The following is a 27,797-nucleotide window of genomic DNA, read 5'->3' as shown; positions in this document are numbered from 1 at the left end:
TTTGTGGATGGGTGATAGTAAGATATTTATTTATTCTTTGTATATGTCATATATATGTGTGTGTTATATATATGCTTTTATAATATATGTATTTATATATTTTTTATTTTTTTCTTCTTATGATAGGGTCTTACTTTGTCACCGGGGCTGGAGTGCAATGGCGTCATCTCGCCTCACTGTAGCCTCGACATCCTGGGTTCAAGTGATTCTCCTACCTCAGCCCCATAAGAAGCTGAGACTACACTCATGTGTCACTGCACCTGGCTAATGTGTGTGTGTGTGTGTGTGTGTGAATGTGTGTGTGTACTTTTAATTTTGGTAGAGACGGGTTTCTCTATTTTGCCCGGGCTGATCTTGAACTCCTAAACTCAATTTATTCACTCTCCTTGGACTCCTAAAGTGGTAGCATTACAGGCACTATGCCGGGCCCTAGATATTTAAATGACTTCCGTAATATGGGTCCTGTTGTGAAAAACAACCTGGTGGGTTACATTTGTTGTATTAATATGTCTGTTTTCTAGGTTGACTGTTGTCAGAAGCAGTAAAGCCGTTTCCTTATAGGTTGTCTTTTCCGTAAACCTCACCATCAGATCATGAAGGCTCCCTAGGTGTCCTTTTTCCTCCTGCACCCACTGAAGTGAAAATCAGATGTCCTCACTTCCCCTTGGATCTTCAGCATCAAATCCCATTTCCCCCATCTCCTTCCTAAATTTCATTAGTGTCAGTCAGCCTTAAGCTTTCAGGCTTCAAGTCTACAGCCCACTTCTGATGCATTTTTTAATGTTGTATGGACAAACACTGACATTTTGAAGCAACAGCAATGAGCATGATAGAAATTAAGTCATTTGTAGAGAAATTATGTTTTTTTTTCTCGCTCTGATGTGCAGAGATCTGCTTTGGAAAGTGTGCATATGTCCGCAGAGATCCTTTGGCTTCCAAAAGTTTTAGACAAACTCAAGGCACCACTGAGCGGGATTGAATTGCAGTTGAATTCTGGTAGTTTCTCCTGATCAGCTTAGGAAAAAAAAAATGTTTTTCCAAGTCTTTTCATGATGCTTGTTTAATTCCCCAGAATAAAAATAAGTAGTGATTCTTCTGAGGTGGCTCTTTATGCTAAATCTTCACACTCATTATATATGCAAAAATACAATATATATAATAAAATTACTCAACATTCAAGTAGACTTGAAAGAAAGTGGGGAGGGATCACCTTATTTCCCTTCATCAGTCACCAGTGTTCTCTTAACAAACAGGAAGAGACAGGAAATATTCACACCTACAATTCAGGATTCTTGTGTCCTATGGGTTCTGTGTGTCCCCTGTTGCCCCTGCCCCACCAAATACATGAATTGGACTCCTAACCTCTCACCTCTATTCTACTTAAAGATTGTTTCTTTACTGGGGCACTCAAGTTAAACTACATTCATTAGGGTGGGCTCTACCCCAAAATGTCTAGCATGCATTGTGCCTATGAAAAGGGGAAATTCAGACACGGAGATATGTGTATGGGCAAGAAAATGTGAAGTGCCATAGGGAGAAGTGGGCCATCTACAAGCTAAGAAGAGATCTCTGGAAGAGATCTTTCCCTCTTTCTACTCAAAAGGAACCAACCCAGATGACACTTTCATGTGGACTTCCATCTTCCCTGACTGTGAACAATAAATTCCTGCTGTTTAAGCCACCAGGTGTGCAGTACATTGACAGGATAACAGACAAAACTAATAGGGACTCCATTGCCACGCAGTGGGGCTATTCAATAACCCACGTCTGAAAGAGTGGAAGCGGTTTTGGAACTAGGTTAAGGATTGAGGCTGGAAACGTTTTGACATGCGTTACACAATAAGCCTAGAGTGTCATAAGGAGACAGCCTGGGGAAATATGGAGGCCAAATGCAATTCAAATGAGGGTTTAGAAAGAATTATTTGCTGTAGAGAAAGGATCTCTGACTTAGAGAACACATATATGATGATCACCAATATATTGCTAGAATTATGAGTGTTAAAGGTGCTTGTGGTGAGTTATCAGACAGAAACTCAGAAGATGTTATTGGAAGCTTAAGGAAAGGTGATCCTGGATTTACAGTGGCCAAGAATTGGCCTGTATTGTGTTCTTAGTGTTTTTGAGGAAAGTAGAAACTGTAAGTGATGACCTTGCACATGCCGCCAATTTGTAGTGTTGGAGCTCAGAGCACAATACCCCAAAATGAAGGCCTCAGAAGTAGTCTCAGATGTAACAGATTTTCTGTGACCTTCTCAGCCCTCCTGTCTCTCAGTCCCATTCTGTCCCTGGAGCATACTTTACAGACCAGAAACCCTCTTCCTCAAGGCGTCTCCTAGAAACCAGAGGCCCCTTTTCTAAAGATAGTCACAAAACCTAAAAGTGGTGTTCAAATTTTTTTCCACCTTTTTTTTTGTGTAAAACTGGCCATATGGAGATGAACTGACCTACCTTGTTTGACTGTAGGTCATAAGGCGGCCATTACAGAGACGGTCCTGCCCTACACCCAGGAGAAAGAAACATGTGCTCAGAGAGGCCAAGTGCAGTCTAGACAGACAGGCCCTGCCAGGTTTCCCCACTTAGCCTGTTGGCATTAGATCATAGCCTTTTTGTCCCATCGTATTTCCACAGGGCTGCCCATACTTTGTTGAACCTGAGCATACAAATCGGCAATTTCCTCTGTATCTTTCTGCCCTTATTCCAAAGGCTGCCGTGTATAAACATTACATTTGTATTCCTTTTCTCCTGTGAATCTGCCTTTCACCAGTGGATTTCTCAGCAAACCTTCAGACAGTTTGGCGTAGCAATCAGGGTCACCAAAGCCAGTCCGCTTTTCTGGAACCCGCAGTTAAGGGAATGCAGGAACCTGACAAGCTCACAAAGGGTGAGAATTTCTTGCCAGTCGGACTCCCAGGTTCTTTCTTGGTGCAACCCAGTCGTGCAGATGGTAGAAAACAAATCCCTCTGCTTCTCTTCTCTGCAAGGTTTCATGCCTGGGAGAAAAATATCTTTGTATGACAAGCTTGGATATACTGAGCCTGGTATACTTTTACACCACTTTGTGATATGAACATTCATATTGTTTGATCTCTTTCCTGCCAGAAATGGTGTATTCCTTTGTCTTTGTCTTTCTGTGTTGTTCATAGAGAGGGTTACAGGGAGAAACTTCCCTCTCATCTTGATCTGTGTTCTTGAGAGCTTGATTTGTGAGCAAGAGGAAACACTCTCTCTTGCTCTCCACCATGCAGGGGAAGTGATTTTTGAGTCACAGCAGGCGTCTGGTGTAAGAAATCTCTTCTCTGGGAAGCGGAGATACTTTGTTTTGTTCCGAATGTGCCAAGCTCTCAGCAGGGTTTGTCACAAGAAGTTCCATCCAGAAGGGGCTTTGTCATCTCAAACTTTATTGCCTAGGGCAGGGATCACCAATCCATAATCCTGGGAATGGTACAGGGCCTTGGTCTGTTAGGAACCGGACCACACAGCAGGAGGTGAGCACGAGCGAGCAAGGGAAGCTTCATCTGTATTTACAGCCACTCCCCACTGCTGGAATTACCGCCTGAGTTCTACCTTCTGTCAGATCACCAGCGTTAGAGTCTCATAGAAGCGTGAAGCCTATGGCGAACTGCACATACGAGGGATCTTAGGTTGGGTTGCACACTCCTTATGGGAATCTAATGCCTGATGATATGTCACCCTCCCCCATCACCCCCAGGTGAGAACATCTAGTTGTAGTAAAACAAGCTGAGGCCTCCCACAGATTCTACATTATGATGAGTTGTGTAATTATTTCATTATATATTACCATGTAATAATAACAGTAATAAAGTGCACAATAAATGTGATGCCCTTGAATCATCCCAAAACCATCCCCCAAATGTCCCAAAGTCCATGGAAAAATCATCTTCCATGAAACCGATCCCTGGTGCCAGAAAGGTTGGGGACTGCTGGTCTAGCTAGCGAGTCCTGGCAAACCGCCATCTCAGGAGTCATTTGCTATCATAGGCTATCCCTGAAAATGGGGAATCTTCGGGATTACTTCTTCTCTTAAGAGGCTACTGCATCCAGTCACTATTGAAATTAAGTATGCTATTAAGAATCCTATTTGTCAATGGCCAAAAGATTGATCCTTTAAATTAGCCTCAATTTTATTAAAGGGATTTTAGAGATTTCTTATTCTAACCAGTTGACAGAAAGGTAAAGTATATAAAAAGACACGTAATGGTATGACCACTATCCTTAAAACTTTGCTTGACAAAAAGAGAGTGAAAAGTCCAACCTAAAGAAAGTTAAACGCCTGTATCTGCTCAAACTGCCCCTGTGAGAATAACAACAAAGGCCACTCCACCTTGCGGCCTTTGAATTCAAATTCTGTGCTTTCATCTCGATGCCATGGTTTGCATTCCTGGACAGGAAACCAGCCCCTCTCGGTTTAGCATTTGTGAGACTTTGGGGAAGTACCTATTTCATGTTGATCTCATTCCCTTCCTTGGATTGCTTTTGATTTCCTGTCTTTTTCCATCTGTGACAAGGGCACATGAGCCTATGTGGTTATTGTGTGTAGACAGCTGAGAATCTAAGACCCTAGAAAATTTGATGAGACAAACATGTGGGCTGTATCCTGTTAATGCCTAGCAAAACTTCCTTTTCTCTTTGAGCTGTCTCTGTGGTTTGGGTCAGTTCTGGATCTTGTGAAACTACTTTCCCCCTCTTTGGAGACACCTCCTGCATCATTGCTTAAGTCACAATCTTGGATAAACATAACTGAAAAGGTAACTTTATTTTACAGGTAACACAGCAAACGACAAAAGCTCAAAAGCCAGAAATATCAGTTGTTTGCCCTGGGTAAAGTCTAATGAGAAGAAATTTCAAAGGATTTTTAAAGAGCTCGATAGTAAGAAGTCAACTCAAGACATGTTAATACTTAAGATACACTCACGTGTTGATTTGCTGGCGTGATGACTGAACAGGAACAGCTGCAGTCTGCAGCTCCCAGGAAGACCGACCCAGAAGGCCATGATTTCTGCATTTGCAACTGAGGTGCCCTGTTCATGTCATTGTGACTGGTTGGACAGTGGGTGCAGCCCAAGGAGGACAAGTCGAAGCAGGGTGGGGCATCGACTCACCCGGGAAGTGCAAGGGGTTTGGGAATTTTCTCCCCTACGCAGGGGAAACCGTGAGGGACTGAGCCTGAAGAACCGTGTACTCTGGCCCAGATACCGTGCTTTTCCCACGGTTTTCGCAACCCACACACCAGGAGTTTTCCCTGGTGCCTACCCCACCAGGGCCCTGGGTTTCAAACACAAAACTGGGCGGCCATTTGGGCAGACACCGAACTAGCTGCAGGAGTTTTTTTGTTTTGTTTCGTTTTTTGTTTTTGTTTGTTTGTTTGTTTGTTTTCCATACCTCAGTGGCGCCCGGACTGGCAGCGAGACAGAACAATTCGCTCCCCTGGAAAGGGGTACTGAAGCCAGGGAGCCAAGTGCTCCGGCTCAGTGGCTTCTACTCCCACAAAGTCCAGCAAACTAAGATCCACTGGCTTGAAATTCTCACTGTCAGCACAGCCGCACCCTGATATCGACCTGGGATGCTCAAGCTTGGTGGGTGGAGTGGTGTCCGCTATTGCTGAGGCTTGAGTAGGCAGTTTCACCCTCACAGTGTAAACAAAGCTGCCGGGAAGTTTGAACTGGGCATAGCCCACTGCAGCTCAGCAAGCCGCTGTGGCCAGACTGTCAGATTTCTACTCTCTGGGCAGGGCATCTCTGCAAAAGTATTCCACAGACTGGCTGACTTAAGCACTATTTATTTTTTATCTCATAGTTTTGGATGTGAATTGTCACCTTTTTATAAGGAGACCAATCGTGTTGGGTAGGGTCAACCCTCACAACCTTCACTTTAACCAGATGACCTGTGTAGAGACTCTCTCCAAATAAGGTCACATTCTAAAACACTGGGGGCCAGTACACACTTCTACATGTGCATTGTATGGAGACACAACTCCATTCATAATAGTACATCTTCTGCATCCACTCCCCTGCCCAAATTAATATCCTCACATAGAAAATACATTCATTTCATCACAACATTCCCAGAGTCTTAAACCACTGTGAAATCAACTCTCCAACATCTCATCTGAAAGTCTTCTGTATCTGGAATGGGTGAGTCTCCAGGTATGACTCATGCTGAGGCAGAAATTCTCTCCACCGCTGCACCAGTGAAACTAGACGTTACCTGCTCCTGAAAGACAGTTGTGGGACTGGTACAGGATAGGGTTTATCATACCAAAAGCAAGAAATCCGAAAAACTCCTGGAGTTCATGGGTCCTAAGCACCTTTGAAACCTAGTGGGGCAAATTCCATTAAATTCTATGGGTGGAAAAGATTCTACTTGGGCTCAATGCCCTGTCCTCAGGCCCAATGGGGTAACAGCTTCACACCCTAAGGCTTGGGCAGAGGGGTGGGAGCTCTCCCCGCAGCCTGGGCTGCTGCAGCCCATCCCTCTGAAACCAAGGGTGTGGGACAGATGCCTGGAACTCAGGAGGTGACCTCCGTTTCTGCGAGGAAGAGAGAGATGGCCCAGTCCCCTAGTATGTGCCCCCAGTTCATGGGGGCAGTGACAGCCATGCCAACCTCAGACCCAACTTTGGAGTCCTTCCCTTTCTTAAAAACAAAGAAATGGTCACAGCTGGGTACCTCAGTCAGTCACACTCTTGTCTGTACAGTTCGGGAACTCTAATAAAAGCTTCCTTTCATTTCGTTCCATCTGTGTCCTGTTCAGTCCAGTCGGGCAACATTTTTTCTGGTATAAAATTCTCAACTACTTGTTGGCTTGCCCTGGAATGCACACGGGTCCGGGCCATCAGACAAGAAGTTGTCTACAGATGGTTCTTGAATACCCATATCTCCCATATCTCAGTTCCTAACTTCTGCAGAGATGGTTGATTTGATCCATGAGCCCCATGCCCCTCACCTCTTTAGCTAATGGTTTTCTAGGCACACCCTTGCTCCTGTTTCCAGAGCAAGGTATGTGCATCCTTTGAGTACCTTCGGAATGATGCAGTGCTGGCTTTCTTTTCCTCAGTGTTTCCTTGGCTAATTTGTCTCTTTTCTCTCCACTTTACTGTGAGTATCTAGGAAACATCAGATCAAATCCTAAGTACTTTCCTCAATTTGCCAGTGTAGTGGCCAAGGGTCCCCCTGGCCTTCTTAATTTCATTGAAAACTCAGCTCACAAAAGGCAGATGATTAGGACATAAGGCATACCTAATTATTTAACGTGTATCCCTGGGAACCTTTAGTGTTAATAGCCGAAGACACATGGGAAAATATCTATTTTTATGCCTGGGATCAAAAGAGCATGGACAGCTGTGTATAATCATGATGGGGGAAAAAGTCTACGATCAAATGATAACAGACTGAGTGGGAGAAACCCAGCAAGGCCTGTCTGTTTAGACTCTGCTTGGCCTCTCTGAGCACAGTCCTTCTTCCTGGGTATGGGACAGGACCCTCTCTGGAATGGGGATCTCTTGACCGACAGTCAAATGAGCTAGGTCAGATAATTTCTTTACCACCAGGGTTTTACACAGAAAGACTTGCGAGTTGGAGAATCAGATGAATGTTTTCAGTTTTTATGAACTGGCTGTGTGGGACAGGGTCTCTGGTTTTGAAGACTTGCCTTGGGGATGAGGGATTCTGCTTTCTATGGCTAGCCTCAGGGGAGAATGGGACTGAGAGGCAGAAGGGCAGGAGAAGCTCAGAGAGAAACTTGTGCTTCTGAGGCTACTTCTGAGGCCTGCGTTTTGGGCTACTGTTTTCTGAGCTTCAACCAAATGTCTCAGTATGAATCTTCCCCAAGGAGTAGTTTCACAGTGCAGAAACTGGGTTGTTGGATTGTCTTATACAAGCCTTGAACCAGTCTCCCTGGATTGAAAATAGGCCAGTCCAGTTAGACAGTTAACAGTTGTTACTCATTTTAGACAGTAAATTTTTAGAGGGGCTTCTACCAGAGTTAGTCCGATGTATGATTCATGCAATCAGATATTTAGTAGGAGGCATTTCTATGAGAACAATGACAAACACAAGTTAATGGTTAGAACAGAGTATAAACTCAGCTTTCGAGTACAGAGGGCGGTCAGTTGAGATTTTTAGATGCTCTGCTTGAAGCATCTTCAGCTAAAGTGAGAGGAGATAGTCACAACTGGACAGGTTCTTCTTGGTGTGGAGTTTGCCTCAGGTGTTCCAGTGAACCTTTTCACGAGTCTGTACCTCAACAAGCCTGAAAGCTGTTCATATCGTGCTTGCTATAGTCATTTCTCTCAAAGTGTATATCAAATTTTCTGGTTTCAGCTTGCAGGGCCTTGGGAGAAGAGCACTTTTAGTTTTAGGGATGCTGAAGTCAGTAAAAATGGGGGAAAAGTTGGAATCATTCGCTTGGAGACTCGTAGCCAGAAAAGAATTCAGGATTCATTCCAAATGGTAGGGAAAGAATCTGAACTGAGAAACAGTGCACATAGCTGGAATATAGTAACAGGTATTTTGTAGATGTTTTTTGAAACATGAATTTCTTCTCTCCAGTTTCCCATTTTTATTAAGGATGAATCACAGTAGGGCCAAATTGTTTGCAAAACAAGTTTCACTCATTCTTCTTTGCCTGATTATTGGCATAAACTGTAGCAAGAATAGTGATTGGTTGTATAGGCTCTTTCAGTGGGCTTTGTGGAAATATTTTTTATAAGAAACTTTAGATTGGCCTTTTAGAAGCCTCGCAAGTTTATAAGGGCAATCTGAGGATTTATCTGTGCATGTAGATATCTGTATGAATTGTGAGAATTTCTCTCTTCTCAAAGTCCCCAAATTACCTGAGGTTCCTGGGCCTGTCGGAGAGTGACATTCTTTACTTATCACAGGAAAGGAATGTTGTAAAGGAACTGCTAGCCAAAGTACCAGTCCGGTCTTCTTAAGGGACTTTTTATCAACTCTATGAAGTCAACCTAAATTTTGCAAAGCAGTCTGGTCATATCTGAATATATGCCTTTCTAGCAAAGCCTTGGTAAAATCAGAAGTGTTTCAAATTATGTCCTGTTACAAAAGAGAACACATTCTTACCAAACTTATGGAGATAACTGTATTGCCATGAGTTAGGAATACCCACAAATAGTTTCTCAATTTTGGAGGAATGAGGCAGAGAGAAATAGAAATGCTTCAGATTTGACTTACAGAAGTATGCTTTATCCAATGTTTTGTCAGCTATATATAGCTCAAAATGAAACAAAGAAATGCTGTCTTGACTCTGGAATGCAAATCATAAAAGGAATCAGTAATGTTTCAAAACAAACAAAAAAAGGTCATGAAAAAATCTTTAGTTTGCTGTCTGTTCAATCCCATGTAATCAACTGTTGTTCTGCTTGATATTGGGTTAGTAACCCTCATGCCCGCATTTGTTTTTCAATTGGAGCTCTGAAATGGTTTTTCCTACTCTAATAGTATGATCACTAAGGTTATGAAAAATTTTTATTTAAGAGTGCTTGTGGCTGGGCGTGGTGGCTCACGCTTGTAAACCCAGCACTTTGAGAGGCCAAGGCAGGCGCATCACCAAGTCAGGAGTTCGAGACCAGTCTGACCATCATGGTGAAACCCCGTCTCTACTAAAAATACAAAAATTAGCCGAGAGTGATGGCATCTGCCTGCAATCCGAGCTACTCGGGAGGCTGAGGCAGGAGAATTGCTTGAACCCGGGATGTGGAGGTTGCAGTGAGCCGAGATCACACACTGCACTGCAGCCTGGGCAACAGAGTGAGACTCCGTCTCAAAAAAGAAAAAAAAAAAAGTGCTTGCCAGAATCCTTACCATGAATTTTTTAAAGAAGAAAATTTTGTACCATTGCTTCTTGTAAACTACATTTTGAGAAAAATCAAAGTAAAAGAATTATCAGTTCATGACAAACGTGTTTGAATAGCCATGGTGAAAGGCACAATTGACAACGAGATATGGTCATTTCTGTGGCATACAACAATTTAACATAATAATCATAATTATTATGAATAACATATCCCAAGACAGGTTAGAATTTTAGGAATCTCATACAATTTTGGGACTTGTATTCATAACACTCTTAAACAGGTATAACACAAAGAAGTTTAAGCACAATTTCATATTTTTCAGTGTTACCTGTATGATGATAACAAACCAAATAAGCCTAATATGTCTCTCTCAGACTTCCAGGGCCCATAATATGCAAAAAGCTGGTGTGAGGTCAAAAGAGCAAATTCCAAATTTGAATGGATTTGGGAAGTTTTTCTAATTTCCAAGGTTTCAAACTCTTGCTCACAACAGGAACCCAGGACACTGTAAAATAACGGTCATTTATTTATGCAAAGTGATGAATTAAAGATTTTAAAAAGCAAAAACCTTTACTCTTTGATGGAGACGAGGCTTGGTTTCCCAAACAACCATGAGAACTGATAAGCACGGCACGAGGTCAACTGAGGTCAACTGAATCCGTCTCTCTCTCTCTCCCCCTCCTCTGTATCTATGTGTTTATGCCAAAGGTAAACAAAAGTCTTTTACTATCTATTCCTAAATTTAACCTGGACATTGGTGTATTCTTAACACCAAAGCTAATTTTCCTAAAATCTTTTTAATAAATACATTCAATTTTAGTTCGTTTGACCACAAGGTAAGATTTTTAATAAAGCTTTATAAGTTTTTATTCTCTTTTTTCACTTTTTCTTAGTTATTTCGTTTTATTTTTAAATTTAAAACAGTTCTTAATGGCTTTTAAACTAGGCAATGGTACATTTCTTCACAAAACCTACATTCCCATTTCTTTTCATGACCTTTTGTAAATTACAGAAACTCATGTTGCTTTTTAAATATGCCTTGTACATATCGTTTCTCTTGTATCCAGAAGTTTTAGTTGTACATGTTTACTATAATGTTAACTCTCAGTAGCCCTGATTATTATTGAATAACCCAGCGGGTAAGTAATTTTACATATGTATCAGATGTAGAGCCCAGGACAAAGGGCAATGCCTGGAATCAGGCCTCCCCATGAACCTCTAAAGGTTTAAATTTATTTATTTATTTATTTATTTATTTATTTATTTATTTATTTATTTATTTTGAGATGGAGTCTCGCTGTCACCCAGGCTGGAGTGCAGTGGCCGGATCTCAGCTCACTGCAAGCTCCGCCTCCCAGGTTCACGCCATTCTCCTGCCTCAGCCTCCTGAGTAGCTGGGTCTACAGGCGCCGGCCACCACGCCCGGCTAGTTTTTTTCTGTATTTTTTAGTAGAGACGGGGTTTCACCATGTTAGCCAGGATGGTCTCAATCTCCTGACCTCGTGATCCGCCCGTCTCGGCCTCCCAAAGTGCTGGGATTACAGGCTTGAGCCACCGCGCCCGGCCTAAAGGTTTAAATTTAAAGACATAAGTTCCCAGACAAGCACGTATGAAAAGTATTACAGAAGCAACTGTTTAATGACCTTAAACCATCTGATAGAGACAGTATCTGACCAGTAGACTCAAACTGTGTAATTTAAGTTTCACAGACATTTTTCATTTGATTTAACAATACTTTTCAAGTATTTGAATTTACCATAGTTTATTGAGGTCTCCTGAAATTGAAAAGTATTTGGCCTGGTTATTTAATTTATGAGTACTCATTAATGTTTAAGTTCACTTGGTACCATGGGTAGCCAATATATAGACATATGCATAGACATATACATATATGTAGGCATAATATATAAAATTGACATGCACACATGTGTGTATCTAAAAGCCAAAGAGGTCAAGGGTATCATCTAAAAGAGAGTAGAGCTTTAGACTTGAAAGGAATCTGTCCACTTGCTGCTTTTGGGGTTCAGTGAGGAAACACCAAAGTTTTACCCCCCAAAAGGAGTGTGTGGAGCCTTATCTGTGTTCCTTACGGGATCTCAGGCTGTTGCAAAGGAAAAAAAAAGGTTTTTGGTCCTCTCACGTGGCATCGGGGTTGGCAAGAGAAAGGAGGGACAGACAGAAGTAAATGGAGAACTAGACAAAGGGAGCACATATCCTTAGCAGGGTTGCTGGAAGAGAGGAATTTAATTGGCTGAGAATTTTTCACAGAGAACAGAGGCTTTAAAACTCTTTCTCTGTCTGTCTCTCTCTGTCTCTCTCTCTCTCTCTCTCTCTCTCTCTCTCTCTCTCTCTGTGTGTGTGTATGTGTGTGATTGTGTGTATCTTTTATTTTTCACACTTCAAGTTCTGGGGTAGTTGTGCAGAACTTGCAGTTTTGTTACATAGGTACACATGTGCCATGGTGGTTTGCTGCACCCCTCAACCCGTCACCTACATTAGATATTTCTCCTAATGCTGTCTCTCCCCTAGCCCCCCAACCCCTAACAGGCCCTGGTGTGTGATGTTCCCCTCCCTGTGTCCATGTGTTCTCATTGCTCAATTCCCACTTATGAGTGAGAACACGCAGTCTTTGGTTTTCTCTTCCTGTGTTAGTTTGTGGAGAATGATGGTTTCCAGCTTCGTCCATGGCCCTACAAGGGAAATGAACACATCCTTTTTATGGCTGCATAGTATTCCATGGTGTATATGTGCCACATTTTCTTTATCCAGTCTATCATTGATGGACATTTGGGTTGGTTCCAAGTCTTTGCTATTGTGAATAATGCCACTATAAACATACATGTGCATGTGTCTTTATAGTAGAATGATATATAATTCTTTGGGTATATACCCAGTAATGGGATTGTTGCATCAAATGGTATTTCTAGTTCTAGATGGTTGAAAAATTGTCGCAGTGTCTTCCACAATGGTTGAACTAATTTACACTCCCACCAATAGTGTAAAAGCATTCCTATTTCTCCACATCCTCTCCAGTATCTGTGGTTTCCTGACATTTTACTGATCGCCATTCTAACTGGCATGAGATGGTATCTCATCGTGGATTTGATATGCATTTCTTTAATGACAAGTGATGATGAGCATTTTTTCATGTTTGTTGGCTGCATAAATGCCTTCTTTTGAGAAGTGTCTGTTCATATCCTGTGCCCACTTTTTGATGGGGTTGTTTCATTTTTTTCTTGTAAATTTGTTTAAGGTCTTTGTAGATGCTGGATATTAGCTCTTCGTCACATGGAAAGATTGCAAACGTTTTCTGCCATTCTGTAGGTTTCCTGTTAACTCTGGTGGTAGTTTCTTTTGTTGTGCAGAAGCTCTTTTTGTATAAGGTGTAAGTAAGGGGTCCAGTTTCAGTGTTCTGCATATGACTAGCCAGTTTTCCCAACACCATTTGTTAAATAGGGAATCTTTTCCCCATTGCTTGTTTGTGTCAAGTTTGTCAAAGATCAGATGGTTGTAGATGTGTGGTGTTATTTCTGAGGCCTCTGTTCTGTTTCATTGGTCTATGTATCTGTTTTGGCACCAGTACCATGCTGCTTTGGTTACCATAGCCTTGTAGTATAGTTTAAAGTCAGATAGCATGATGCCTCCAGCTTTGTTCTTTTTGCTTAGAATTGTCTTGGCTATGCAGCCTCTTTTTTGGTTCCATATGAACATTAAAGTAGTTTTTTCCAGTTCTGTGAAGCAAGTCAATGGTAGCTTGATGTGGACAGCATTGAATCTATAAATTACTTTGGGCAGTATATGGCCATTCATGATTTTCATGATTCTTCCTATCCACGAGCATGGAGTGTTTTTCCATTTGTTTGTGTCTTCTCTTATTTCCTTGAGCAGTGGTTTGTAGTTCTCCTTGAAGAGGTCTTTCACATCCCTTGTAAGTTGGATTCCTAGGTATTTTATTCCCTTAGTTGCAATTGTGAATGGGAGTTCACTCATGATTTGGCTCTCTGTCCGTTATTTGTGTATAGGAATGCTTCTGATTTTTGCACATTGATTTTGTATCCTGAGACTTTGCTGAGGTTGCTTATTAGATTAAGAAGATTTTGGGCTGAGACGATGGGGTTTTCTAAATATACCATTATGTCATCTGTAAACAGAGACAATTTGACTTCCTCTCTTCCTAATTGAATACATTTCCTTCTCTTGCTTGATTGCCCTGGCCAGAACTTCCATTGCTATGTTCAATAGGAGTGGTGGCGAGGGCATCCTTGCATTGTGCCGGTTTTCAAAGGGAATGCTTCCAGTTTCTGTCCCTTTGATATGATATTGACATAACTAGCTCTTATTATATTGAGATAGGTTCCATCAATACCTAGTTTACTGAGAGTTTTTAGCATGATGGGGTGTTGAATTTTGTCGAAGGCCTTTTCTGAATCTATTGAGATAATGATGTGTTTATTATTATTATTATTATTAATACTTTAATTTCTAGGGTACATGTGCACAACGTGCAGGTTTGTTACATATGTATACATGTGCCATGTTGGTGTGCTGCACCCATTAACTCATCATTTACATTAGGTGTATCTCCTAATGCTATCCCTCCCCCCTCTCCCCTCCCCACAATAGGATTTGGTGTGTGATGTTCCCCTTCTTATGTCCAAGTGATCTCATTGTTCAATTCCCACCTATGAGTGAGAACACGCAGTACTTGGTTTTCTGTTCTTGCGATAGTTTGCTGAGAATGATGGTTTCCAGCTGCATCCATGTCCCTACAAAGGATGCGAACTCATTGTCTCTTATGGCTGCATAGTATTCCATGGTGTATATGTGCCACATTTTCTTAATCCAATCTGTCACTGATGGACATTTGGGCTGATTCCAAGTCTTTGCTATTGTGAATAGTGCCACAATAAACATACGGGTGCATGTGTCTTTATGGCATCATGACTTATAATCCTTCAGGTATATCCCCAGTAATGGGATGGCTGGGTCAAATGGTATTTCTAGTTCTAGATCCTTGAGGAATCGCCACACTGTTTTCCACAATGGTTGAACTAGTTTACAGTCCCATCAACAGTGTAAAAGTGTTCCTATTTCTCCACATCCTCTCCAACACCTGTTGTTTCCTGATTTTTTTAATGATTGCCATTCTAACTGGTGTGAGATGGTATCTCATTGTGGTTTTGATTTGCATTTCTCTGATGGCGAGTGATGATGAGCATTTTTTCATGTGTCTGTTGGCTGTATGAATGTCTTTCTTTGAGAAGTGTCTGTTCATATCTTTTGCCCAATCATGTGTTTTTTGTCATTGATTCTGTTTATGTGATGGATTACTTTTATTGATTTGCGTATGTTAAACTAGCCTTGCATCCCAGGTATGAAGCTCACTTCACTGTGGTAAATAAGCTTTCTGATATGCTGCTGGATTTGGTTTGTCAGTATTTTATTGAGGATTTTCGCATCCATGTTCATCAGGGATATTGGTCTGAAATTTTCTATTTTTTTTGTTGTTGTGTCTCTGCCAGGTATTAGTATCAGGATGATACTGGCCTCAAAAAACTGGTTAGGGAGGAGTCCCTCTTTTTCTATTGTTTGGAATAGTTTCAGAAGCAATGGTACAAGCTCCTCTTTGTACCTCTGGTAGAATTTGGCTGTGAATCTGCCTGATCCTGGTCTTTTTTAAGTTGGTAGGCTATTATTTACTGCCTCAGTTTCAGAACTTGATATTGGTTCACTCAGATATTCGAGTTCTTCTTGGTTTAGACTTGGGAGGGTGTATGTGTCCAGGAATTTATCCATTTCTTCTAGATTTTCCAATTTACGTGCATAGCAGTGTTTATAGTATTTTCTGATGTAGTTTGTATTTATGTGAAATCAGTGGTGATACCCCCTAATGAATGTAATTTAACTTGAGTACCCCAGTAAAGAAACCATCTTTAAGTAGAATAGAGATGAGAGGTTAGGAGTCCATTTCATGTATTTGGTGGGGCAGGGGCATCGGGACACACAACTGAACCCATAAGGCATAGGAATCCTGAGTCGTAGATGTGAATATCTCCAACCTCTTCCAGTATGTCAGGAAAGCACTGATGACTGATGGAAAGAAATAAGGTGAACCCTACCCATGTTTATTAAAGTCTACTTGAATGTTCAGTAATTTCATTATATATATCGCATATATGCATATATATACATATATCATACATATTCATTTATATGTGTGTGTGTGTGTATGTGTGTGTGTGTATATATATGTGTGTGTATATATATATTTGGCCTTTTCCAGCTCAAAAGGGAAAGAAGATACTCTGTGATTTCAATCCTCAGAAATGTATGACTGCTTGGGGGCGGAGCAAGATGGCTGAATAGGAACAGCTCCAGTCTCCAACTCCCAGTGCGAGCGACACAGAAGACCGGTGATTTCTGCATTTTCAACTGAGGTACTGGGATCATCTCACTAGGGAGTGCCGGACAATTGGTGCTGGTCAGCTGCTGCAGCCTGACCAGCGAGAGCTGAAGCAGGGCGAGGCATCGCCTCACCTGGGAAGCACAAGGGGGAAGGGAATCCCTTTTCCTAGCCAGGGGAACTGAGACACACAACACCTGGAAAATCGGGTAACTCCCACCCCAATACTGCGCTTTAAGCAAACGGGCACACCAGGAGAATATATCCCACATCTGGCCAGGAGGGTCCCACGCACACGGAGCCTCCCTCATTGCTAACACAGCAGTCTGAGGCCATCTAAAAGCAAGGCAGCAGCGAGGCTGGGAGAGGGGCGCCCGCCATTGCTGAGGCTTAAGTAGGTAACAAAGCTGCTGGGAAGCTCGAACTGGGTGAAGCTCACAGCAGCTCAAGGAAACCTACCTGTCTCTGTAGATTCCACCTCTGGGGACAGGGCACAGCTAAAAAACAACAGGGGAAGCAGCAGAGGCCTGTGCAGACGCGAACGACTCTGTCTAACAGCTTTGAAGAGAGCAGTGGATCTTCCAACACGGTGGTTGAGATCTGAGAACGGACAGACTGCCTGCTCAAGTGGGTCCCTCACCCCTGAGTAGCCTAACTGGGAGACATCCCCCACTAGGGGCAGTCTGACACACCACACCTCACAGGGTGGATCACACCCCTGAGAGGAAGCTTCCAAAGTAAGAATCCGACAGGTACACTCGCTGTTCAGCAATAGTCTATCTTCTGCAACCTCTGCTGCTGATACCCAGGCAAACAGGGTCTGGAGTGGACCTCAAGCAATCTCCAGCAGACCTACAGCTGAGGGTCCTGACTGTCAGAAGGAAAACTATCAAACAGGAAGGACACCTATACAAAAACCCCATCAGTACGTCACCGTCATCAAAGATGAGAGACAGATAAAACCACAAAGATGGAGAAAAAGCAGGGCAGAAAAGCTGGAAATTCAAAAAATAAGAGCGCATCTCCCTCTGCAAAGGAGCGCAGCCCATCACCAGCAACGCATCAAAGCTGGTCAGAGAATGACTTCAATGAGATGAGAGAAGAAGGCTTCAGTCCATCAAACTTCTCAGAGCTAAAGGAGGAATTACATACCCAGCGCAAAGAAACTAAAAATCTTGAAAAAAGAGTGGAAGAATTGACAGCTAGACTAATTAATGCAGAGAAGGTCATAAACGAAATGACAGAGATGAAAACCATGACACGAGAAATACGTGACAAATGCACAAGCTTCAGTAACCGACTCAATCAACTGGAAGAAAGAGTATCAGCGATTGAGGATCAAATGAATGAAATGAAGCGAGAAGAGAAACCAAAAGAAAAAAGAAGAAAAAGAAATGAACAAAGCCTGCAAGAAGTGTGGGATTATGTAAAAAGACCAAATCTACGTCTGATTGGGGTGCCTGAAAGTGAGGGGGAAAATGGAACCAAGTTGGAAAACACTCTTCAGGATATCATCCGGGAGAATTTCCCCAACCTAGTAGGGCAGGCCAACATTCAAATTCAGAAAATACAGAGAACGCCACAAAGATACTCCTCGAGAAGAGCAACTCCAAGACACATAATTGCCAGATTCACCAAAGTTGAAATGAAGGAAAAAATCTTAAGGGCAGCCAGAGAGAAAGGTCGGGTTACCCACAAAGGGAAGCCCATCAGACTAACAGCAGATCTCTCGGCAGAAACTCTACAAGCCAGAAGAGAGTGGGGGTCAATATTCAACGTTCTTAAAGAAAAGAATTTTAAACCCAGAATTTCATATCCAGCCAAACTAAGTTTCATAAGTGAAGGAGAAATAAAATCCTTTACAGATAAGCAAATGCTTAGCGATTTTGTCACCACCAGGCCTGCCTTACAAGAGACCCTGAAGGAAGCCCTAAACATGGAAGGGAACAACCGGTACCAGCCATTGCAAAAACATGCCAAAATGTAAAGACCATCGAGGCTAGGAAGAAACTGCATCAACTAATGAGCAAAATAACCAGTTAATATCATAATGGTAGGATCAAGTTCACACATAACAATATTAACCTTAAATGTAAATGGACTAAATGCTCCAATTAAAAGACACAGACTGGCAAACTGGATAAAGAGTCAAGACCCATCAGTCTGCTGTATTCAGGAAACCCATCTCACATGCAGAGACATACATAAGCTCAAAATAAAGGGATGGAGGAAGATCTACCAAGCAAATGGAGAACAAAAAAAAGCAGGGGTTGCAATCCTAGTCTCTGATAAAACAGACTTTAAACCATCAAAGATCAAAAGAGACAAAGAAGGCCATTACATAATGGTAAAGGGATCAATTCAACAGGAAGAGCTAACTCTCCTAAATATATATGCACCCAATACAGGAGCACCCAGATTCATAAAGCAAGTCCTTAGAGACTTACAAAGAGACTTAGACTCCCATACAATAATAATGGGAGACTTCAACACTCCACTGTCAACATTAGACAGATCAACGAGACAGAAAGTTAACAAGGATATCCAGGAATTGAACTCATCTCTGCACCAAGCGGACCTAATAGACATCTATAGAACTCTCCACCCCAAATCTACAGAATATACATTCTTCTCAGCACCACATCGCACTTATTCCAAAATTGACCACATAATTGGAAGTAAAGCACTCCTCAGCAAATGTAAAAGAACAGAAATTATAACAAACTGTCTCTCAGACCACAGTGCAATCAAACTAGAACTCAGGACTAAGAAACTCAATCAAAACCGCTCAACTACATGGAAACTGAACAACCTGCTCCTGAATGACTACTGGGTACATAACGAAATGAAAGCAGAAATAAAGATGTTCGTTGAAACCAATGAGAACAAAGATACAACATACCAGAATCTCTGGGACACATTTAAAGCAGTGTGTAGAGGGAAATTTATAGCACTAAATGCCCACAAGAGAAAGTGGGAAAGATCTAAAATTGACACTCTAACGTCACAATTAAAAGAACTAGAGAGGCAAGAGCAAACACATTCAAAAGCTAGCAGAAGGCAAGAAATAACTAAGATCAGAGCAGAACTGAAGGAGATAGAGACACAAAAAACCCTCCAAAAAGTCAATGAATCCAGGAGTTGGTTTTTTGAAAAGATTGACAAAATTGACAGACCGCTAGCAAGGCTAATAAAGAAGAAAAGACAGAGGAATCAAATAGACGCAAAAAAAAAAAAAAAAAAAAAAAAAATGATAAGGGGGATATCACCACCGACTCCACAGAAATACAAACTACCATCAGAGAATACTATAAACACCTCTATGCAAATCAACTAGAAAATCTAGAAGAAATGGATAATTTCCTGGACACTTACACTCTCCCAAGACTAAACCAGGAAGAAGTTGAATCCCTGAATAGACCAATAGCAGGCTCTGAAATTGAGACAACAATTAATAGCCTACCCACCAAAAAAAAGTCCAGGACCAGATGGATTCACAGCTGAATTCTACCAGAGGTACAAGGAGGAGCTGGTACCATTCCTTCTGAAACTATTCCAATCAATAGAAAAAGAAGGAATCCTCCCTAACTCATTTTATGAGGCCACCATCAACCTGATACCAAAGCCTGTCAGAGACACAACAAAAAAAGAGAATTTTAGACCAATATCCCTGATGAACATCGATGCAAAAATCCTCAATAAAATACTGGCAACCGGATTCAGCAGCACATCCAAAAGCTTATCCACCATGATCAAGTGGGCTTCATCCCTGGGATGCAAGGCTGGTTCAACATTTGCAGATCAATAAACGTAATCCAGCATATAAACAGAACCAAAGACAAGAACCACATGATTATCTCAATAGATGCAGAAAAGGCTTTTGACAAAATTCAACAGCCCTTCATACTAAAAACGCTCAATAAATTCGGTATTGATGGAACGTACCTCAAAATAATAAGAGCTATTTATGACAAACCCACAGCTAATATCATTCTGAATCGGCAAAAACTGGAAAAATTCCCTTTGAAAACTGGCACAAGACAGGGATGCCCTCTCTCACCACTCCTATTCAACATAGTGTTGGAAGATCTGGCTAGGGCAATCAGGCAAGAGAAAGAAATCAAGGGTATCCAGTTAGGAAAAGAAGAAGTCAGATTGTCCCTGTTTGCAGATGACATGATTGTATATTTAGAAAACCCCATTGTCTCAGCCCAAAATCTCCTTAAGCTGATAAGCAACTTCAGCAAAGTCTCAGGATACAAAATTAATGTGCAAAAATCACAAGCATTCTTATACACCAGTAACAGACAAGCAGAGAGCCAAATCAGGAATGAACTTCCATTCACAATTGCTTCAAAGAGAATAAAATACCTAGGAATCCAGCTTACAAGGGATGTAAAGGACCTCTTCAAGGAGAACTACAAACCACTGCTCAGTGAAATAAAAGAGGACACAAACAAATGGAAGAACATACCATGCTCATGGATAGGAAGAATCAATAGCGTGAAAATAGCCATACTGCCCAAGGTTATTTATAGATTCAGTGCCATCCCCATCAAGCTACCAATGAGTTTCTTCACAGAATTGGAAAAAACGGCTTTAAAGTTCATATGGAACCAAAAAAGAGCCCGCATTGCCAAGACAATCCTAAGTCAAAAGGACAAAGCTGGAGGCGTCACGCTACCTGACTTCAAACTATACTACAAGGCTACAGTAACCAAAACAGCATGGTACTGGTACCAAAACAGAGATATAGACCAATGGAACAGAACAGAGTCCTCAGAAATAATACCACACATCTACAGCCATCTGATCTTTGACAAACCTGAGAGAAACAAGAAATAGGGAAAGGATTCCCTATTTAATAAATGGTGCTGGGAAAATTGGCTAGCCATAAGTAGAAAGCTGAAACTGGATCCTTTCCTTACTCCTTATACGAAGATTAATTCAAGACGGATTAGAGACTTAAATGTTAGACCTAATACCATAAAAACCCTAGAAGAAAATCTAGGTAGTACCATTCAGGACATAGGCATGGGCAAGGACTTCATGTCTAAAACACCAAAAGCAACAGCAGCAAAAGCCAAAACTGACAAATGGGATCTAATTAAACTAAAGAGCTTCTGCACAGCAAAAGAAACTACCATCAGAGTGAACAGGCAACCTACAGAATGGGGGAACATTTTTGCAATCTACTCATCTGACAAAGGGCTAATATTCAGAATCTACAAAGAACTCAAACAAATATACAAGAAAAAACAAACAACCCCATCAAAAAGTGGGCAAAGGATATGAACAGACATTTCTCAAAAAAAGACATTCATACAGCCAACAGACACATGAAAAAATGCTCATCATCACTTGCCATCAGAGAAATGCAAATCAAACCACAATGAGATACCATCTCACACCAGTTAGAATGGCAATCATTAAAAAATCAGGAAACAACAGGTGTTGGAGAGGATGTGGAGAAATAGGAACACTTTTACACTGTTGGTGGGATTGTAAACTAGTTCAACTATTATGGAAAACAGTATGGCAATTCCTCAAGGATCTAGAACTAGATGTACCATATGACCCAGCCATCCCACTACTGGGTATATACCCAAAGGATTATAAATTATTCTACTACAAAGACACATGCACACTTATGTTTATTGCGGGACTATTCACAATAGCAAAGACTTGGAATCAACCCAAAGGTCCATCTGTGACAGACTGGATTAAGAAAATGTGGCACATATACACCATGGAATACTGTACAGCCATAAAAAAGGATGAGTTTGCGTCCTTTGTAGGGACATGGATGCAGCTGGAAACCATCATTCTCAGCAAACTATCACAAGAAGAGAAAACCAAACACTGCGTGTTCTCACTCATAGGTGGGAACTGAACAATGAGATCACTTGGACTCGGGAAGGGGAACATCACACACTGGGGCCTATCATGGGGAGGGGGGAGGGGGGAGGGATTGCATTGGGGAGTTATACATGATATAAATGATGAATTGATGGGTGCTGACGAGTTGATGGGTGCAGCACACCAACATGGCACAAGTATACATATGTAACAAACCTGCACGTTATGCACATGTACCCTAGAACTTAAAGTATAATTTAAAAAAAAAAAAAAAAGAAACAATATCATGGTTGACAAAAAAAAAAAAAGAATTACTCAGGAAAAACAGGCGAAATCAGCACATATGGTCACTATACTAGGTAAAATGTCTGGGATAAGAAAAAAGAGTAAATAGCCACCCTTTACAGCTTCTTCTGTGCCGTCACTCACTTCCACACTCGTTCCTCCTTATTCCAGAGTGACAGTCTAATGAAAGAGGAAGAGTATTACGTTGGGTTAAGAATCAGGCCCAGTCATATTTTGGAGAAAGCATTGTAGTGAATTAAGTGTTTTTATTGTCTCAAATTATCATAGTGCATTAATTTTGTGAGACACATGTGCCTGAAAGGGAAAAAGCACCACAACAATCAAATTGAAAAAAAAAAAAAAAAAGGAGAGTCATCCTAGTTTTTTTTCTTGTTCACTATCATTTTCTTAAACTTGTGGACAAATGTGAACCTAAAAGAGTCAGTCTTTCAAGATGGATCCCAGTGACTGAGCCTAATTTGAAACTACAGCCAAGCTGCCACGTGCAGACTAGAGCCCACACATGCACTAGGAATTCCCCAAAAACCCACACCTCTATCTAACTCTGCAGCTTTCAGAGGTCGCCTGAACCAACCAACCTGAGCTCACCTGCCCTGCCAATCAGGGCTCAGTCGTGTAGACCAATCAGAGTTCAACTGAGTCAACCAATCAGAACTAAGTTTGAATCCTTTATTTACATGAATGGACTGCACTGAGAACCTTTCTGGGAACTTTCTCTATAAAAGCCGTATCCTTTTTTAGTTCTCTGGAACTGCACCTTTGTTTTACACTGAAGTCTGCACCTCCCTGGTATGCAAGCTGTTCACAGGAATAGTCTCTTTCCTCCAAATTCCTTTTCAGAGAGCTTTCCTTCACAATACGATGCAAGAGGTGGGAGACATGCTTACTCACAGCCTTGGATTCAAATCCTGAAGTCACCACAATTAAAAGAAAACGAAAAATCAAACAAAGAAATAAAAAGTAGACAAACACCTCAAACTAATTTTCTCTTCAATTTACAAGGCTGAACAGCTTGAGGGCATTTATTGATTCAGGACTGGTCACCTGCTCACATTCTCAGCCAATGGTTCAGGCCCAGGGCTGAAGACACTTCATTAGCTGAGCCAGTGGAGAGTGGGGTTTCGGTCCTCTCATTGGATACTTCCATCGTAAGTGATGCGTACTCACAGGACATTAAGCTTTGCATTAAAAAAGATTGTGCACTGGGAAATAATAGAATTAGACAAACGTGAATGAGTTACAGTCCTTCAGTTTCTTGGAAGCTTGAAAAGGGTGCTGTTCATTGAATTTCTGATTTAGCTATTTCTGCACTGTGGGTTTTTGTTATGTATTTAAATGAATTGTATAAGAGAGGTAATGTTGAAAAAATATTGTATGAGGTCTGCTTGTTCCATTAGTAACGTTTGCCCCGTTTGATACTTCTAAATTGCTATTTATAGCAGTAGACTGTTTATCTTTGTGTGTATGTGTGTGTGTGTAATATGATTTAAGTAATATTTCAGGTATGAGTTTTGTAACCACGTTTATAAATGGTCTCAGACTTTTTTTTTTTTTTTTTTTTTTTGGTTTTAGGGTGCATCCTTCAGTGGGTATCAACATCATGTTTTATTTTCTTGGAATAAGTTTTCTCGGCCAGGCACAATAGCTCATGCCCGTAATCCCGGAAACTTGGGAGGTCAAGGCAGGAGAATCGCTGGAGTCCAGGAGTTCAAGACCAGCCTGAGGAAACATGATGAAACCACGTTGTACACTATACGTGTGTATGTGCGTGTGTGGGTGTGTGTGTCTGTGTATATATATATAGTATGTATATATATGTCTTATCCAGGTGTGGTGGCACGAGCCTCTAGTCGCAGCCACTTGGGTGGCTGAAGAGGGAGCATCGCTTGAAACCAGGAGGCAGAGGTTGCAGTGAGCTGAGATTGCACCACTGCACTCCAGCCTGGGTGACAGAGCAAGACTCTGTGTTCCTTTGAGGTAGGTATCAGGGGCCGCTGAGGCCAGCAGACGCCCTCTGTGATTGGCTGATGTGATGCCAAGCAACAGGATCATCCAATCACCTTCAATGGAGAGAGGATTTTTGACAGGCTCCCTGGGTGACACTTCATCCAATCAGATGTCGAGTTGGACTGTGACGTAGAGCCACACGGCCATACCAAAGTGCCCGGCTTCCCTGGTCCACAACCGGCACAGTCTGGTCTTGCCATCTAGTGGCCGCTGCCTCCGCCATGGCTGAGGCTTCCTCTAAGACGACCTCTGAGGAAGACCAGAGCATTCAAGAGCCCAAAGGGGCCAACTCCACGACCATCCAGAAGAAGAGGCGAGGGTTCCAAGGCTCCCGCAGGCGCCATGCCAACCGCCGCAGGGACAGCTTCGGGGACAGCTTTGCCGCCTATTTCCCCCAGGTGCTGAAGCAGGTTGACCAGGGCCTCAGCCTTTCCCCGGAGTCCGTGAGTGTCATGGATTCTATGGTCCATGACATATTGGACCGCATCGCCACCGAGGCTGGTCGCCTGGCCCGCTATGCCAAGCGTGTGACCGTCACCTCCCGGGACATCCAGGTGGCCGTGCGCCTACTGCTGCCGGGGAAGATGGGCAGGCTCGCTGAGGCCCAGGGCACGAATGCCACCCTCAGGTACACCAAAAGCAAGTGCGCTGTCTCAGGAGCACCTGAGCACCCGGGAAACCCAAAGGCTCTCTTCAGGGCCTCTGCACGTGGCCCTAAAGACCAGTGGCTCACCAAGGGAGGGTACCCCATCGGAGGTTAGGGTGGGTGGCACCCTGCCGGCTTGGGGGGCATGTGCTGTCCTGTGGTTTATCAAGCATTTTTCTCACTGTGCAGAACACTGTCAACTCCAATACATCTGTAGTGCAATATGCTCCAAGGAAAAGTAGGGGGTGTTTCCGTGATCGGGTTTCATTTCCTCGGTTTCCTAAATGACCGTTTTTATTAGTTATCTTTCTCGGTTATTTTATGATGACATTATCAAGGTCCTGATGTTTACTTTTTTCACTCTCATTCTCCTACGACTGTATGGTGGAACTTTCCAGAACTTCATTATGTGCGATATGGCAACAGAGAAAGTGAATACGCTGATATAAGAAGAGAGGTAACCCTGCTAAACGTGTTCAGCACCTCCCTCATCGTGAATCCATGTAAATAAGCAAGCGAGGCCCAGTTACAGTGTATATATAGCTAAATAAAATTTTCAGGAATCCATTCGTTTTTCAGCTTCCCCGACTCTGAGATCACTATTGCAATTCATTCTCTGTTTGCTCTGACAATAATTTTTTCATTTCTTTTTGAACAGAAACCTTCCTTACTTCCAGGTATGTGTCAGTAGGATTACTGAGTGTCCACAGAAACAGCTCATGCCTTAGTGTACAGTGGTGCAGCCAATGAGTGACCTGCAGTCTATGAGCAACAGTCATTGTCCCAATGTTGGGGGGAGTGACCCAAGCTCAACCCACAGCAGCCTTACTGTGGTATTCAACCTGGTGTTTAAAGGAACGGCAGTGTGATTCTTTACCTGATGTTTTTGTTTGCAGTGTTTGTAATCATGGTCTTTTAGGGCTATGAATCCAAAGCTAAGATTAATCTATGTTCCTTGTCCCTAACATCAAGTCATACAGGGCATTGGCAGCCATTAGCAGAAGTCAGATAATGCTTATTTCCTCAAGAGATTGGCATATTAATATTCTTGTTAATATTAACATAGACTACCATTCATTGTGCTCTCTTCTGGGTCCCAAGTCTTGGTATTTTTAGCATTTTTTTCTATAAGTGTGTTGCTGAATTTCAGAGCAGGTGCTGACTTTCCCATTGCTTTCCTTTTCAATTGATTTCCAGTCCCTGAGGATGTGGACAATAGAACATACTCTGGGACTGCAACCCACAGGAATTTATTATGTTGTGCCTTGAAACTCAATCTATGGCCATTTTTGTTAAATGTTTCCTGTGAACTTTGAAACATCTCATAAACACCCCTTCTCCTTCATATGTAAAAACCAGTAAAGGATGGCATTCTCAGTCAAACCATGAAAAAAAAGCTGGATAAATGCGAAAAATCAAAATTTTCTTGAACCCATCCGAAGTGGGAAACAACCACCCCAGAGGGCCCAACACATAGCCACATAGATTATTCCACCATTTAAAGAGGAATCCTTGGTCAAGAGGGAAATGGGTTCAGGGCAGGATAGTAGCCAGAGCTTCCCTGAGTGGGGCAGATGGGAATGGGGGAAGGTCACCTCCAGAGCCCCATTTGGGATCCACAGAGAAAGGATGTAGAACCAAGAAGTCCCCTCATTGGGATTTGTTACTTTCTGTTTTTCCAGATTGTTAGAAAAATGTTATGAAAATAGTTGAAGAGAAATGTTATGAAAATAGTTGAAGCTGTGCTTACTGCACAAGGAGACCAAGAAAAGCCCCACAAAATCAGCTGCAAGTAAATCCCTCTGGATGGTGCCGCCAAATGTTCCTACAAGTCCAGAACAACACTTGCCAAACCAAAGATTCTTGGCAGAACCCTGTTTCTTTGCAGAGACAGAGCTGTGTAGCTGATCCAAAACACCACATGTCACTCAGTGACTTATTTCTCAATATGCTAATTGTTTTGCTGTAAAGTGCCAATGTTTCTGTGAATTAAGACCTACGAATAAATTTCTGAAGTTACCCTTGCATATGTGTGTAATTAGACAAGTCCTTTGAGAAACCAAATCCATTGGGATATTTCACCATGGAATATGTGTTTTCCCTTTGTAAATTCAGAAATCAAAGAAGGCCATTAGTAAAACAGGGTCAACAATGAAATCTGACTTGCTTGTGGGGAGTGAAGAGGGATAGGGCAAGGGGACTGATACCGGTGAATTATAGGAAGAGGAAAGGGGTGGATTGATATGAAGATCGGAAGAGGAAGCTAACCTATTGATATAGCGTTTCTGTGGGTGACTGAGCAGAGGGGGAACCTAGTGAGCAATCGTGATGTCATGCTCTGACTTAGGGAAACACAAACTGCGGGAAAGAGCTTAACTGCCCAAACAACAAATAAGAGGTGTCAATGTAGGGAAAATAGCATGAATGGGATAAAGATAGTCCAGTCAAACATTTGATCAGCCTTCCCTGTAAGCTGGAGTTCATTTGAAAATATAAGCAAGGACCCAAACATGGCACAGAGAAAACTACTCCTCAAAAAGTTTAAGGAACAATGCCTATTCTAGGTTCCCTCATAATGAAATCTTACTTGTTTACATTTATTTGATTCTGCTCTTCTTCAGGCTAGAATCTTCTGTTTAAGAAAATCTTCATGACTGGCCTCTATGTATCACGGGGATGATGGAATGCTGTCCGATGGAGCAGCACAAGCTCCACTCGGATCTGGTCATCCAGTGAGGCACCTG

General features: G+C 42.1%; 1 pseudogene across 1 annotated transcript; it reads left to right on the top strand.

The window, feature by feature from the left end:
• Positions 1-419: 419 nt before the first annotated feature.
• LOC104671836 lies at positions 420-27,080 on the top strand (annotated as a pseudogene). The gene is made up of 4 exons (XR_004058303.1): positions 420-482; positions 24,541-25,035; positions 25,452-25,510; positions 26,736-27,080. The product of XR_004058303.1 is annotated as a histone H2B type F-M-like (transcript).
• The last annotated feature ends 717 nt before the right edge of the window (positions 27,081-27,797 follow it).

Source organism: Rhinopithecus roxellana, chromosome 7, assembly GCF_007565055.1.
Source record: "Rhinopithecus roxellana isolate Shanxi Qingling chromosome 7, ASM756505v1, whole genome shotgun sequence".
NCBI lineage: Eukaryota > Metazoa > Chordata > Mammalia > Primates > Cercopithecidae > Rhinopithecus > Rhinopithecus roxellana.
This window is presented reverse-complemented; position numbering and strand designations above follow the sequence as displayed.